Raw genomic sequence first — 15,883 nt, 5'->3', positions numbered from 1 at the left:
AAGTCTGTTCTCACATATTAATTTACACACCAATAAATACAACCCAGGCCCTGAGAGACAGGGCTGTGGACTCGGGGTAGATGTTTATCCTTGAGAGACTGTATTGGTTTATACCCAGAGACTACTATAATTAATGAGACAAGGCGGGTGAGGAATTATCTTTTATTGGGCCAACTTCTGTTGGTGAGAGAAAAGCTTTCAAGCTTACCCAGAGCTCTTCTGATTAAGAGTTGCATATTATTTTCTGTTTGGCTCCAGCCTGAATTGTGTTTGGGTTTCCACATTTAATCACAGTTTTGAACTGGATGTCATCTTTCGCTGAGATGGTGAGTGGGGAGGGGCATGTGTCTCAGAATTGCAGGATTCATGTGCTAGGAGCAGAAGTCCCTTCAGTAGAGATGGCCCAGAGACTGTCCCATTGGTGGCTCTAATCCTTTCTACAGCAGTGCAATGAGGCTTGATTCAAGCAGCATAACCAGACCTGGTTGGGCCAGATATTTCTGTCTGTGCAGAGAATTTGACTTTGGTGGCTGCCAGCCTGGACAAAGTGTAGTTCAGGCCCAAGCTATGGACACCCTTTGCTGCAAAGACTATGTTTATTTCTGTTCATTTATGTTCTTATTGTTGGTTTATTTTGTTAAGTTTTTGTTAGGCTATCAAGGATCCCTAGCTTATGGATAGGTTGGAAGGATGCAATTTTTATTGGTAAACGTCAGTGAACACTGATTTCATGTACACAGAACATTTACCAAAACTTACCAAAACATTTACATCTGTAATCGTTAAAATTTACAGACTGACAAAGTAATAAAAATGCTGCTTGGAAACAGAGTTTGAATTAAGGTTATTTATTTGGTATATTTTGGCATGTGATGCTGAGTCTGTGTTCTAATGGTCAGAAAGCTTTAACGTTTTGAATCTCAATGCCTACTCTCGTTAAATAATTATTGCCTGACCACCCCATCATTTTCTGTAGCTGTGAACATTTAAATCAATAAAGATAAAGAAATGCTTAAAAACAAACACTAATATTATCCACTGATATTATAAATTGAATGCTGACATGTTCACTTAAGAAGTGTTTTTCACCTGGGCAACAAGACTTATGAGGGATAGTCCGTGGATTCCTGAGAACAAAGGATTTCAAAGAGCTTCACCAACATTCATTAACATGTTACATATGCAAAGTGTTTTTACTCTAATATTAGGAGCATGTTGCTGGGTTTAGACACCCCAGCGTTGAGTAATAGCATTACTTTCAGATGTGTGGCAAGATCACGTCACTCCCCTAATCAAGTACTAATTTACACCCTCATAAATTGAGGCCACTTGATTTTTCATTAAAAGGTAGACTTGCATTTGTTTTCCTACTTAGAGTTCACTGGTCAGATCCTCATCTGATGTAAAGGCAGCACAAGTCCATACAATTCAATGAGGCTACATCAGTTTACACCAACTGAGGAACTGGTCCAGGTAACATTTTCCTAGGACAACCCTGCACAATTCATGATTCGGTTTCCCTATTGTGTTGTGAAAGGATGAGCTGCCTTTTTAGACATATTTGTAAACTTGACCCCAGCTTCAGGCTCCCTTGGCCTTCAGTAGGAAACTTAGAAAATTGAAAGCCAAGATTTTCAGTGACGACTTGCCATTTTACAGTGCCCAACTTGAGACATCATAAAAGGGGACACATTTTCAGAGGGCAGTGGCTTAATGCTTTTGATATTAAAGCCCCCTTAAGGTATTTCAACTTTTGAAAATCGTCACCTTGTGTTTAGCAAAAGGCATCCTGAGTGATCTTGAGTAAATCAATAATCTCTCTCCTCTTCAGTATACTCATCGGTTAAATAAGGCACGATGATATTTTCCTGACAATCTTTGGTATCAAGCTATTCATCTATTTTAGGATTTTCCGTAGCTCCCACTAGCATAGTAGTTACATGGCCCAGGTAGCTATCTCTAAAGGAGCTGGTACTGACCATTGTTGGAGACAATATATAGAACATTGAAATGTAAGGCTGGAAAAAGACCTTGAGAGGTTATCTAGTCCAGCCCCCTGTGCCAAGACAGGACCAAGAATTCCTAGACCACCCCTGACAGGTGTTTGTCCAACCTGTTCTTAAAAACCTCCAATGATGGGGATTCCACAACCCCCCTTGGAAGCCTATTCCAGTGCTTAACTATCCTTAGAGTTAGAACGTTTTTCCTAATAGCTAACCTAAATCTCCCTTGCTGCAGATTTAGCCAATTACTTCTTGTCCCACCTTCAATGGACATGGAGAACAATTGATCACCATCCTCTTTATAATAGCCCTTAACATAGCTGAAGACTCAGAGACCAGAGGGATCATGGTTCTAATCCAATTTGGCAATTTCTAAGTGGTGACATGACAGCAAGGCCCTTCAGACCTGAAGTTTAAGTTGCTATAGGATAAAATTTACCCCTGGGCCTCAGAGCAGAAGGCCAGAACAGGGTCCTATATACCATGTAAGTCCCAATTAAGCACCATTTTGAAGGCTTAAGTGAAACTTAAAAGGTGCATATGCCTTGGTGCTTGCCCTTAGTCCAGAAATGAACCACAACCCCTATGGTCTAATTCATAGTCAATTGAACTCATTGTTGGAAAGATACCCATGGACTCCAGTGAGTATGGACATCATAGGAGTAAAATGGCATTAGATTAATTCTCACTGTAACTTGAAAGGAATCAGTAGAATGACATTAGAAATGAATTTGCCCCCTAAAATGCTGAGAGAGAAGAAACTTGTAGGTTGCAACATGCATTTCAAATGATCTGATTCTGGGAATTGAGTAATAATAAAACAGTGAGCAAAACAATTGCAGCCACTTGAGGAGTCACAAAGTTAGGTTTATAAGTGATTAGGACTTCATGAACAAAGGGTGTCTTATGTCCTCCAGGCAATCTAAGAAAGCATATAAAAGCACTCCCAACTCAGGGCTAGTCTTAAGGCTTCTCTTGACTCATTCTCCTCGGTGAACTGAGTAAGTCCAATTCGACTCAATTGGTTTTATAACTATCTTTTGGTAACTAATTATTTTAGAGAGAGTTTTATTAACCTAGAGCCAAGTCCTACACATGAAACGTTTTGATTTTCACCAGTGCTAGGGACATTCTTTCTATAAAACTGTTTCTGTAGTGATTCCCTTCACAGGCATTGGTGGATGCAGACTTTAAAAAAAAAAAGTTTGTCCCAAATCCATATGAGGTTTTGGAAATCTCACCTTGTCAATTTTATTTGGGTATTGAGACTGTAAATACCTTATATAACTATGAGAGAAATTACTTCTAATACTAGTCATTTACATTGTTTTGGCATATGTATGTGAAACACCAGATGAGAATTCAGCCTTTTGCTTTCTATTAAAAATGATTGAGATGAGCTTTCATATATCTATTGAGTGAATTTCACTGCTGTTTTCAAGTTGGTTTATCTATAGATATAAATATGCAGCAGTGGTTTGGAACTTAATATATTAAACAATCTCCACACCTTCTGCTGCTTTATTTGGTCATCATGGCAAATTACACCAGCTGAGGATCTGATCCTATTACCATGTTACTATGGAGATCAGCTTTTATATATTACTATTGAAGTGTCACTTTATGGCTGTTTTTTAATTTATTTTATCTCTGCAGCTAAAAATTTGAAAGATATATATGGAAGTTCTCCTTCTTGAAGTCAAAGCCAACTCCTAATTTAGGAAGAAATACCCTTTATGTTTAGGTTTTTCCATTATGGAGCATTTCAGCCTTCTTATACTTTCCTCTGAAGCAGCTGGGAGCCCACCCTCTTAGAGACAGGACAATGGATTAAATGGGCCACAGATTTAATCCAGGATGGCCATTTCTATGTTCTTATGTGAGCAACTAGCAATTTTAGAGCCACATCCTCACCTACAGTAAGGTAGCACAGCTCTGTTGAAGTCAGGGGAACTGAGTTTAACAATGTAGTCCTCAAGGTTTTGTTTTGACAAAAGGATTATTTTCTGTTCCTCCATTAGCAAGTGTTATTGACTCACAAGCTTGAGAAACAAGAGTACCCTGGCGATTCTGGAGAACTGGTTCACATGGGAAGATAAAAATTTTAACAAGGCCATGGTTATGATTAACGGTGTTCCCACCCTACCCTATGCTATAATTTTCTAGGGTAGTTTGAAAACACCCATGCATCCTACACTAGATGGAAATATTCTGCGTTCACTTATTAGAGTCAGTATTTTTCACTCAGCCGCCTCCTTAGCATTCACTCTTCTGTGAGGGTGATGAAACCAGTTCTAGACCATTGCTGCTCATAGGTCTGAAAAGGTAATGAAATTATATTGTTTATTCGTCATGTATTGTTGATTTTCCAGTTTAAAACAAACAAAAAAACAAACAGTCACACTGTGGTGCTGAACTGAACCAGTTTGCATATTAAGATTTAATCTGGAGGAGGGAAATAGCATTATTAGCCTTTTCCCAATCCTAACCCCCTCTATAGTTTTCTGAACTGGTTTGAAAACACCAGCTGCCCATGGTCCAAGTTTTCTGCAGTGTTTGTAATAAGCAAAACAATCTTTTTGCTTTTTAACCCATCCCTCATCCTACCTCATTTTGTGGGTTTTAGCAGAACAAACCCAGGAAATTACAGGATATTTTAAAAGACAATACTGGAATTGTTCTGCTAAAACCCACAAAATGGAGGTAGGATGAAAGATGGGTTAAAAAGCAAAAAGATTGTAATAAGCAAAACACTGCAGAAAATTTGGACCATGGGCAGCTGGTGTTTTACAAGCCCCCCACACCCTCTGTCTTTGCCTCATTGAGCACCAAGCCTCCAGTCACTCTTTGCCTCAGCAGTACCCACTTATAAAAGTAGGGTCATAATCCTTCCTCCCACCTTTGGTCAGCTTTGCCAGTTGAGTAGATAAGCTCTTTAGAGAAGGGACTGTCTCTTACTCTGGTTTCGTACAGCTCAGCCCCACCCACTCCCCATTGCAACATCTCAGAGACCCTGGAAATGGAGTTTAGATAAAAAGACAAACAACAACTAGCAGTGCCCAAGTTCTAGTTCCAGCTCTTACAGAGCCCCCACGTGACAGAGGATAACCCAGCAGCCACCCCACCCTCTGCTGTCTGTCCACACCTCCTTGTTTGGCTAATGATACCCTGGCTCATTAACCCACACCATTCACAATGGAACCCTCAGCCAATCTAGTTATCTTGCTGCTTTGTCAAAGCCCTCTCAGCCCCTCCTGCCTGGATTATTTTGAGCCACTCCCAGGCATTTCTCCCTAAAGCCTTTCTCAGCATTAGTAAGCCACTCCTAGCCCTACCTCGCTAGAGTCTTTACTCCTCTGGCATCTTAGCTGGTCCTGCAGGAACCTTTTGCTTCCTACTGCCCTCAGCTAAAGTCTTTATCTCTACAAGTGTCTCACTCACCCAGCCTCTTCCTTATATAACCATCCCAGATTGAGTCATATGACCATTTTCCCCCACCTGGGGCGTCAAGTGAAGTATTATCGCAGGTGGGACTGAGACTTGCCTCCCCTTAAAGAGCCAGCCACCCTGTGACACTATGAAAGCATTAGGGGAATTTGTTTTGGTATTTGGGTCTGAAGCTTGAGTCCAAGAGGTTGTCTGGGAGCTGGCTCAAGCAACAGAGTGTGGGAGGACAAGAGGGGTGAAAAGATGGGGATGATGCAGCTCAAAGCAGTGTTTATCAGATCGTCAGTGCAGACTTTACAGATGAGATGCATTTTGTGGACGGCACCCACGTGAACAGGAAGGTTTCTTGCTGTCTAAGTAAGAGAGACAGAGGGCTTGTCTGCACAAGAAACTAGTGGCAGGCAAGCCAGGGTGTGAATTTACAACATACCAACTTGCTACGCAATCACTCACTGTATGGACCCTGCTACCACGCACTAACAGTTCTGTAGCACTATGGAACTTTTAGCGCACATTACCGGTGTCCCCATAGCCACTTAGTGTGTGGCAGACTAGTGAGCTGCAGATGCACACCCTGGCTTGTGAGCACTAACCCACTGTGCGGAGAAGTCCAGAGAGAGTGAGAAGGGCACAGTGGGGCTGGTTAGGAAGGAAGATAAGGGTGAATGGAGCAAGTAGACAAGGACAAGTAAGTGGGAGCAGATTTGTAGCCAGGAACTAAAGCTAGCCTGTATCTATCTTCCTATCCATCTGGGTTCCTGCACAGTCCCCATTACCTTTGTATCTGTTTTTCCACTAGCACTTGTGCCTCATGTTTACTCTATCCCCTCCTATGTGCTTCAGGTTTATCTCCATCCCAGAAAAATGTCTTTCAATGGACCGCAGACTGGTGCCCAGGGCTCCCTACCATGTGGGGTAAAATGCTCAGAACCATGTATTGTCACAGCCAATGAGCCATGTGTGGTGAAGTGTAAAGACTCACGAGTGATAATCTACCCACCACCCGTTGTCGTGACGTTCCCGGGACCAATCCTCACCACTTGCCCTCAAGAGAGCATAGTGGCATCCTCAGGACCACCTGACATTGGTGTGGCTGAGTCAGCTGAGAGGATATCTGCAGCACCAGGAGTCACTGGAAGCTTGGGGCCACATCTCGATAGATGCCCTCCAAGCGTCAATACAATACATGAGCCCCAGTACACTCCAAAATACTCCTACACTTATTCTTCCCGATGGTCATATCCTCACAAGTCCCTGGAAACTGGTGGTTATAGTCAAATCACAAGGAACATCCACAGAACAAAATAAAAAACAGGAAATAAAAGGCCAGGTAGAGTTTCGCAGCTGAGCTTATGGACATGGCTTACAGAAGTGCTGAGCACCCACAATTCCAACTGAAATCAGCAGTGGGAGTGAGAGCACAGCACCTCTGAAAATCAGATCCGTAAATGTCTTTGTCATGTTACCCTTCACCTTAGATTTCCTATCTAATGGCTTCCCAGCTTAGCTCTCTGCTTATAATGTGCATTGTCAGCTCAAATGGTTGAAAATGGGAACTTGACTGTCAAACTCTGCAGCTACAACAAAGATAGAAAAACGTGCAAAATGCATCACCTTGGAGTGGGTGATTGGTTGCAGCCGTTATTGAACACTGTATAATCTTTATACTTTGTATTGTTTTGTTCTGCAATTTTATACTCTCCTTCTTATTTTCATTAAAAATTGTACTGCATCATGACATTGGCCTTCTGATGTTCTTTTGTCCTCTATTATTTATTTACAAACCACTATGGATATTTGCCCTGAGCAGAGGAATTGAGCTGTGAACTCTTTTGGTCCCACGCAAGCCATGTAGTGAAAGGACAATCAGGCCATTTAATGGGTCAATAACACTGTGCATCTGAAGAAGTGAGTTTTTTTACCCACAAAAGCTCATGCCCAAATAAATCTGTTAGTCTTTAATGTGCCACCGGACTCTTTGTTGTTACAGTGTAGGCTGCTGTACAGGGGTATACTCAGTTCGTTTCAGTACCCACGCTATTGAATGGAATTTTTCTTCCTGGCTTGGTGAGGTTACAACTAATGCTGGGTGACTAACCGATTTTTCAGTCCAATGACAGTTCTGGGAGGGTGTGGGGGGGCGGGGAGGGGGTTGAAAAATTTCAGCAAATCAAAAAAAGTCAACAATTGTGTTTCAGTCAAATGAAACATTTCATCTGCCAACATTTTAAAATACAAACAAAGGAAGTAAAGGGCTAGATTCACAAAACGGGGGTGAGGAGGAGCTTTCCTGATCATCTCTAAACACAGTGGTTAAGACACCCACATAGGGTGTGGGAAACCTATTTCAATTCCTCCCTGTCCCCCGCCTTATGTGGAGAAGGAATTTGCATTTGGGGCTCTGGCCACTGACCTATAGGGCAGGGCACTCTCAATCTTTCCTGTTGAAGCTGTTCCTCTTTGTATTAAATGGTCAATGGCACAGGGACCTAAATGTTTGCCTCCCATCTCCTAGAGTGTGTACCCCAAACATCAGGTTATAGAGTCATTCCCACACTTTCTTTTTACTCAGTATCTATTAATGTATTTTATACACAGTGGAGTAGCATCAGTGGAGACACTAAGAGATAACTGCCTCAGAATATCCTCTGGTTATAGAGTCATAGATTTGAAAGTCAGAAAATCTTCCGGTCTGACCTCCTGTACATCACAGGCCACCACCACCCAGCATTGGCACACTAAATCCAACAATTGAAATGAGACCAAAGTATCACAGCCCACCGGAGACCAAGCAATTATGTGCCACAGGCAGAGAATAGAAGGGACCAAGGTGTACTAGTGCCAGAGGCCCCTGCAATGGCCAAGAAATGATTAAGTGAGATGCACCCAGTTAATGCTGCTAGGGACCTCCACCCCCCTGCTGCAGAGGAAGGTGAAACCCTCCAAGGTCCCTGCCAATATGACCTGGGGGCCAATTCCTTCCCCACCCCACACATGACAATCCAGAACCAGCAAGAACCAACCAGCCACACACCTGAGAAGAGAGACTGCTCAGAACCAGCTCAGAGCCCTGGCCCGCCCTGTCCAATGTCTCATTTCCAGCCATGGCTATTCCTGATGTTTCAGAGGAAAGGAGAAAAAAAGAATACATTGGGGGTGGTGGGAAATCCCTTCTTCTCCCTTGAAGATGGCTGGCTGAATACCTGAAGCATGAGCTTTAGGAACATAAGACATAAACCGGAAGTGAGTCCCAAGCTGCTGAGCTGTGTCCCCCACCATCACAAGTAAACCCATCACAAAATCGCACTCAGAAATGTGTCCAGCTCTCTCTTAAAGCTAATTAGGTCCCGTCCCCCCCACCCCGTTTGCTATTGGAGACTGTTCCAGAAACTCACTCCTCTGGTAGTTAGAAACTTTCTTCTCATTTGCAGCCTGAATTGATTCATGGCTAGTTTATCCCCATTTGTTCCTATGACAACATTGTCCTCTAGCTTAAATATCTCTTTGCCCCTCCCAGGTGCTTAGCCCCCTGATGTATTTCTAGAGAACAGTCAAATCCCCCATATTGCCTTTCTTAAATATATATGGAGAGAGAGAGAGAGAGATGTCAAGAGGGAAAAGGAAGATAAGAGCACATCGCCCCATTTTAACAACAGAAAGAATTCCCCAAGAATATCTCATGGCCCAATGAGAGGCCTAACTTCAAATGCCTTCTCCACATCAGGCAGAGAGGAGAGCAGAGTGTGGGTCTCTCGTGCCCCAGGTGAGTAACACAGAGCTAAATGTTATAAGGAAGGCACTACTGCTACTATTCAGCAAACCGGTGAATCGTTTCAAGCCTGACACTGTCTTTTGGCAACCTTGTCATCCAAAAACTTTCTCCCCCCCATGCTAGGGACACCATCTTCTAACGACAAAGCAACAAAGTGATAGAAATGAAAGAAAGAAATGGCTTCCAACTTGTAAATATTTCCCTGCTCAAAATATGATTGGCCTGAAGCTCAGAAATTATTACCCTCTCCATTGAGGTTTTAATAAATTGTGATGCTTTGGGGGAAGCTGCCTCTGTACAGCTTATTCATTCTGTTTGATATTGGAGAGGCTTTTATGTATATCTGGGTCAGACTGCAGACTCCATTTTGAATGCGCGGTTCGTTTGTCTTCTCGGGGGGGAGGCGGGGGCCTGGAATTCCAAGGGATAGCACCACAAGACTAACAATGAAGGGCTGGTAACTTAGGAGCTGCTTCCCCACTGAAATGGAGCAACCATTGACAGAGGCCTAGACTCTTCCCAGGTGTGTTGGTTTATCAGGTTGCCTGGCAACACAAGCAGTTGCTAGGGCTCTGTGCTCTTGTGTGTGGAAACTGAGCAAGGGGGTCGCAGGCCAGAGGAGCCTGGGAAGGTATAAAAGGGCAGGAGCTGCTCTGTTCTGGCTCTGTAGCCATTTTCTGCTGCTCAAGCTGAGGGGAGCTGCTGCAGGAGCAGGGACTTGAGGCGGCAGAGGGCAGCCCGGCCTACCTCAACACAGGACCTCCCCACACGCCCAGGGACTCTCAAGGTCATATAAGGGGGCTGTTGGCCTTATAGTGAAACTTTAGTGGGGATATGTTTTTTGGTTGGCCCTCTTCCATTAGCAAAAGAAAGGGGAAGAGAAATCAGGTTTGTGAGATTGACAGTCCGCAGGGCCAATGGGGAGAGGCCAACACTCCGAGTCAGTCCGATTCACAGGGCAGGCAGGCCAATGAGGGAGTCAGGAACCCAGGGACCCGTCCTCCAAGCGAGCTGCTGCTGCTTGAGCCAGAGTAGGGTCAGAGCTAAGGGGAGCCTAGCGGCCCAGAGCCGGGCTGGGGAGTGAGCAGCAGCCTGGGGCCAGAGCTTGGGAGCAGGGGCAGCGCAGAGCCAGGAACTGGCGCAGCAGAGGCCCGGTCTGAGCTGCAGCCGGACGCTGTGGGGCCAGAGCCGGCATGGCGGATGCTGGCCATATCACACACGATAGCGAAGCCAAGTGGGGTGAGCAGCTGGGGAGAGCGAGACAGGCACCCTGGGCGCAGGGCCGGGCACTGGGAGACTGACTTGGCGGAGGGACATGAACCCGACGGGAGGGACAATACCAGGAAGAAGGGTCCTGCCACCCAGAGCCTGAGGGCGTGTGCCCGACCCCCGGTATCACCACAGCGCAGCCAGGGCCTGGGCGGGAAGCCTGAGGAGTGTGAGGAAGAGACTGAACTTTCCTTACATCCCAGAGACCACTGTTTATGCCCACAGGTTAGGGTTCCTTGTTCCCTTTTTTTGGCTTTCTTTCCCCTTATTTTTTCTTACTGTTTCTTGCCGTTTTTAATAAGTTGTATGTGGTTTGAACTTAATGGAGTGCTCACTGGGCCAGGGAGAGAGCACCCTGGAGTGGGGACACCCTAGCTCCTGTCCTGAGAGACCCACAACGAGACAGCAGGTTCAGCCTCCCAGGAATCCTGGGCCCAGCCTTATTGGGGTTACGAGGACTCTGCCACATGGGAGAGTGGAAGGGGCGTCCTCAAGATCAGGCAGGCCCCTGGGTAAAGGGTAGGAGTGAGGACTTGGATCCTTTCGCTACCCGATTCCACAGGGGTAGTGCAGAAGTGAGGAAATTTTCCCCACAATAGCGGGGCTGTTCCCCTGCTTTCAGTAAAGGTAAGCTGGAGGGAGGGTGTTTGTTGTTTTCTAGATGATCGGTACTCTCGTGTTTTATCTCTTCAGAGGAATTGCACTAGAGACTTTTGGCTAAGCCTGTGTCTGATTGCTTCTGCTACCACATGTCCTCGAAGAGGTGAACTGTAAACCAGAAGTCTCATGCCTTTGGGGGGGATTTTTGGGGAGCATCTAAGAGCTGCTGGGAGGGTTGGGAGAAGCACCACTAGTCTCAGGGTCTGGACAATTGGACCTCATGAACCCCACTCTTAAGAGGGGTATCAGACAGGAGGCCTGCAACTGAAGTTTGTGTCTAGTGGCCTGAAGCCTGGGACAGGGCCTAGACAAGTCCCAGCTACAGCAAGCTCAGGGCAAGTAGGATTCAGTGTTTGGATCCCCTCACAGTAGTCTGGTGAGCGTCCAGTAGGGGGAGCACAACCAGACCCATGACCTGAGTCTTTCATGCAGTGTAGTGTGTCGGTCCCAGGATATTAGAGAGATGAAGTGGATGAGGTAAGACCTTTTATTGGGCCAGCTTCTTTTGGGGAGAGAGCCAAGCTTTTGAGCTACACAGTACTCATTTTCAGGTCTGGGAAATGGACTCTGGGAGTGTCATGGCTAAATAGAAGGTGAAACAGGTTCTTTAGCATAAGTAATTAGCACATATGTCAAGGGCCCATTCAATGTGAAGTGACTTTCAGGTTTTTTTAAATAACCTCTAATAGTGTGTGAGTGCTACTCTTAGAAAAATCTGCAAGGGTTGGTTGGGTTGTTTTTTAACTTGTATTGTGAATTTCTTCCGATAATGCATTAGTATGTTGTAACACTTGGCTTTTTTCACTGTCCACACTGTCTCAAGCCCAGCTCCTATAAAAACTTACGTACATGCTTCACTTCTAGCATGTGAGTTTTCCTTTTCTACTCAATTAGACTGTTCCGAACACATGCAGGACAAAGGTGTGGCACCTCTGGTTCCTTCATGCAATCTGGCTGGGTGTGGGACTCCACCTGCTGTTGTGCTGAGCGATGACAGCTCCTGGGGCTGTTGGTTGTTGCTTGTCACTCGCAAAGGGTTGCGAGAGACACCCAGCCCAGGCTGGAGAGTTAAGGGGGCACAGCGGTACCCCAGTTCCAGGTAGTACCTCAGGGATCCTGTCACAAAAGGGTAGAGTGAAAAAGTAGTGTGAGGAGAAGAGCTTGACTCAACTCTCAACTATCTAACTTCTAAATACTTTCCCTGCTTCCCTGGTAAAACAAATCCCCAAAAACTTTGCAATATTTCAGTATTTGCAATTAGCAAGAAATCCATCCTGGGATGTCACTTGGGCCACTCCTGCCTGAGCATGGTGAGGTCTGCTAACTGCTAACACACTGCTCGTTCTCTCTAGAGCAACAGGTTTCAGAGTATAGCACCCAGGATAGGCACTGAGCAGTGTAGAAATTCCAGTGCAGGTGTGGAGTTCTGGGAATATGCCAGGAAATATGGCTAAAATGGGGCTATGTATTTCACTTTCCTCCTGGACTGTTAGCCTCTGAATGTGACATGAGAGCCATGCTAATCACCTGCAAGTTCACCTGGGATCAATAATACTAAACATAGCATCCTGAGGGATGGTGCAACTGTGTGATTGGTATTAGTGATGTGAATTTATGCTGAGCTCTTCTATATTTTCAGTCCCTATTGCCATGCCCAGGGGCAGAGTTAAGACTGGAGAGACAGATAATAAAGACCATATTTTAAATATAGCTAATGATTTTGGGTGTTGAAAAATTGAAATTCTTGAAAATTTGACCCCAGTTAGTACAAATCCATACATTAAATCTATGGCAGAGCCAGGAATTAAATGCAAATCTCAGTTTCTATCCTTTCCTTTCATCATAAAATCATCCATTCACACCAAGGTATGCATCTCTTTGTTTGTGGTGCAATCCTGTCTTCATTTGTCCATGGATACCAAATAAACGACCTGTCAGCAAAATGTTCCCATTCTTGTAGGCATAGATCTTTCGGGGCATAAGTAAACTTGCATATAGCTTGATGAGTGCAAGGTTAAACTGTAAGCAAGGGTGTGATAGCCTGTGTGCTGGAGTCTGTGTTTTCTGGCTAGTTGGGATAAGTGGGAACACTCTGAACTGATAGGCTTGAGTGAGGGTGTAACAACCAATCACTTATATCCTCACCTTATCTGCAAAGTGGTTGGTCCTTATGCGAGCCATATCAAGTCCAAACTAATTGGATTGAAGTATAGATGTTAGTAGCTAGGAAAAAAGTATATAAACTGGATAGTGCGTTCCATAGTTTGGACATGTCACATAACCCTGTACCTAAACTCCCTGTGTCTGGGCCTGGACAGTGTATGCAGAGAGCTGTTCCATGCCTAATAAAGTAACCTGAGTGACAAGCTGGAGTTTTTGGATCCCAGAGAGCAGCCTGAAGTGTTCTCCCAGATCTGGACAAGGTGTTCTGGATAAGCTGAGTGGAAACCGTCTCAGAGGGAATCCCAACAATTCTTACACATCTTGCACACTCCCAGTAACTCAAAACTGTGTCATGATCTCCAGTAAGCCGAAATTACCCAATTGGATTTGACATCAGGATCAATAATTACAGTTTGTCTAACTCTATCAATTGCAAACATCTGGGATGCATGCCAGAGAATTATTTGAGGAAGTGCACAAGGCTGATTTCACCCAGAATAATATGTGAAAAGGGAACAATAAGAAAGGAAAACCAGAAGGCCAATGTCATATTGCAATGTAATTTTAATGCAAAAGAAAAGTAGAATATGTAGTTGTAGATGGAAATAGTGCAGAGAAGAAAATATATTTCCAGGGCTTCAAGAAGGACTGCAACCAATTACTCATTCCAAAATGATGCACTGCCCAATAACAGGTATGAAACATTTATGCTGATCATTTTGTTGGAGAATTATACTCACATAGAAGACAAAGGAAACATGGTTCACAATATTTGTCTATTGTTTAGGCTCAGATAAGATGACTCATCCAGAATGTCAGAAAAAAATCCACCAAATGAATCTTTATAACAATATTTTTGTTTTTGACACATCTGGAATTGAAGAATGTTATCTTCTAATGCAATAGAGGTTAGGACTGGTGTTTGAAATGTCACATGAGGAGGTAGGATTCCTGGATTCTGTTTCTGACACTCAGTAGCTCCCAGTGTGACATTCACCTCAATGTTCCTCTTTTAGCTACATATAAAACAAGGGTAACCGTCATCGTGACTTCTGAGTCTTCCTCAGAACTAAGGATTTCAAAAGTTCTTCACGAACATTCATTAATATTTTATAAGCACAAAGCGTACTATTATAGTATGTCCTGCTGTAAAGCCTGCTGAATGACTCCCACTGATTTCAGTATGTATTGTATCAGATCCATTGGGGATGGAGGTGCTGAGCATTCAGAATAACAACTCTAAATCCTTCCTAGGAACTGCCAGGGCAAATGCCTCTAACCAGTTCCAGTGTGGATCTAAAGAACCAGAATGAATTCCTGTGCTTGACAGTAGATTGTGCTACTAATATACTATTGTATTCCCATAACATTCATTCCCACTGTAACTTCAATGAAATCAATGTAATAATTTGGCCTATAAAATTTTAAGATTAGTCCTGCAAGGTGTAAAGTACATGTCATACCATATGGGGCTAAAAATAGACTAATAACCACCAGCAGTGAGGAAAACAGAGGAGTTTTGGGGACTACAAAGTGTATTTTAGGAACTAATTAGGTCTTAGAAATTGTATAAAAGCGCTCATGACTTAGGTCTCTTCTGACCACTTCTCTAGGCTTGTACTCTTTGGTGAATTGGGTAAGTCTGAGTTGATTCAATCTCTGTATTGCTATCCATGTCATGTTAATCTTTGTTTAAATTAAAGCCTAAATTCTGCTAATACATTCTGTGAGTTTTAGGAATATAGAGGGGTTATATTAAGTTACAGGCATAGGTTGATTTCAGCTTTAGAGGGCAAGTCTGAGACTTTTAAAACATACACATTTGGGAAACCTATTTCCTATTAAATTTTAGTTGGAAACTGCACTTTCAGGTCCTTGAATTTGAAATATCACACCCAACTTATAGTTCACAGGTGGTAGGAAAGTAGCAAATGGGTAGTAGTAATTTTAGATTTAGATCCTAAGATGGTGTAAGTTAGTGCATCTGTATTGGGGTCAATGAAAATGCCTGGATTTGCGCCAGCTGACATTCTGCTTCATAGTGCTTTATTTTTGCAAAAGCATATTTTGCATTCATTCATTAGCAAGTTTGGTTTAGAAACCAAAGTGCCAATCTGTGATGCTGGACAGAACTGATTTCAGAGGTTAAATCATAAAAAGGAAATCAACATTAATGTTGTCCCCTCTGTATAACATTTTAAATTTTCTGAAATGGATTGAAAACTCCAGGTGTCCATGATAGAAATACTCTGTATTGTGGGATTACTTATTACAGCCTGTGTTGTAAAGGCAAAGAGTGAGAGACTGGTTTAAGGGTGTTTGGCTAAAGATGAGTGAATCAAGAGAATAGAAGGAGGAACTGGGAGCAGAGGCGAAGCTAGGGACTGAGGTACTAAGTCATTGCCTTATTCCATCTACATAGCCCCCATTACAATGTGCATTACAACCAACCTATGCCTGTGACTGTGCTTTAACCCTTCGAATTCCACTGGCACTTACACCTCATGTTTACTTTCTCCCTGCTGTGTGTTTCAGGTTTACATCCATCGCAGAAAATGACTTGGAGCGG

This window comes from Lepidochelys olivacea, assembly GCF_965140295.1.
Source record: "Lepidochelys olivacea isolate rLepOli2 genome assembly, chromosome: 24".
Classification (NCBI taxonomy): Eukaryota; Metazoa; Chordata; order Testudines; family Cheloniidae; genus Lepidochelys; species Lepidochelys olivacea.
Note: the sequence above shows the minus strand (reverse complement) of the source record.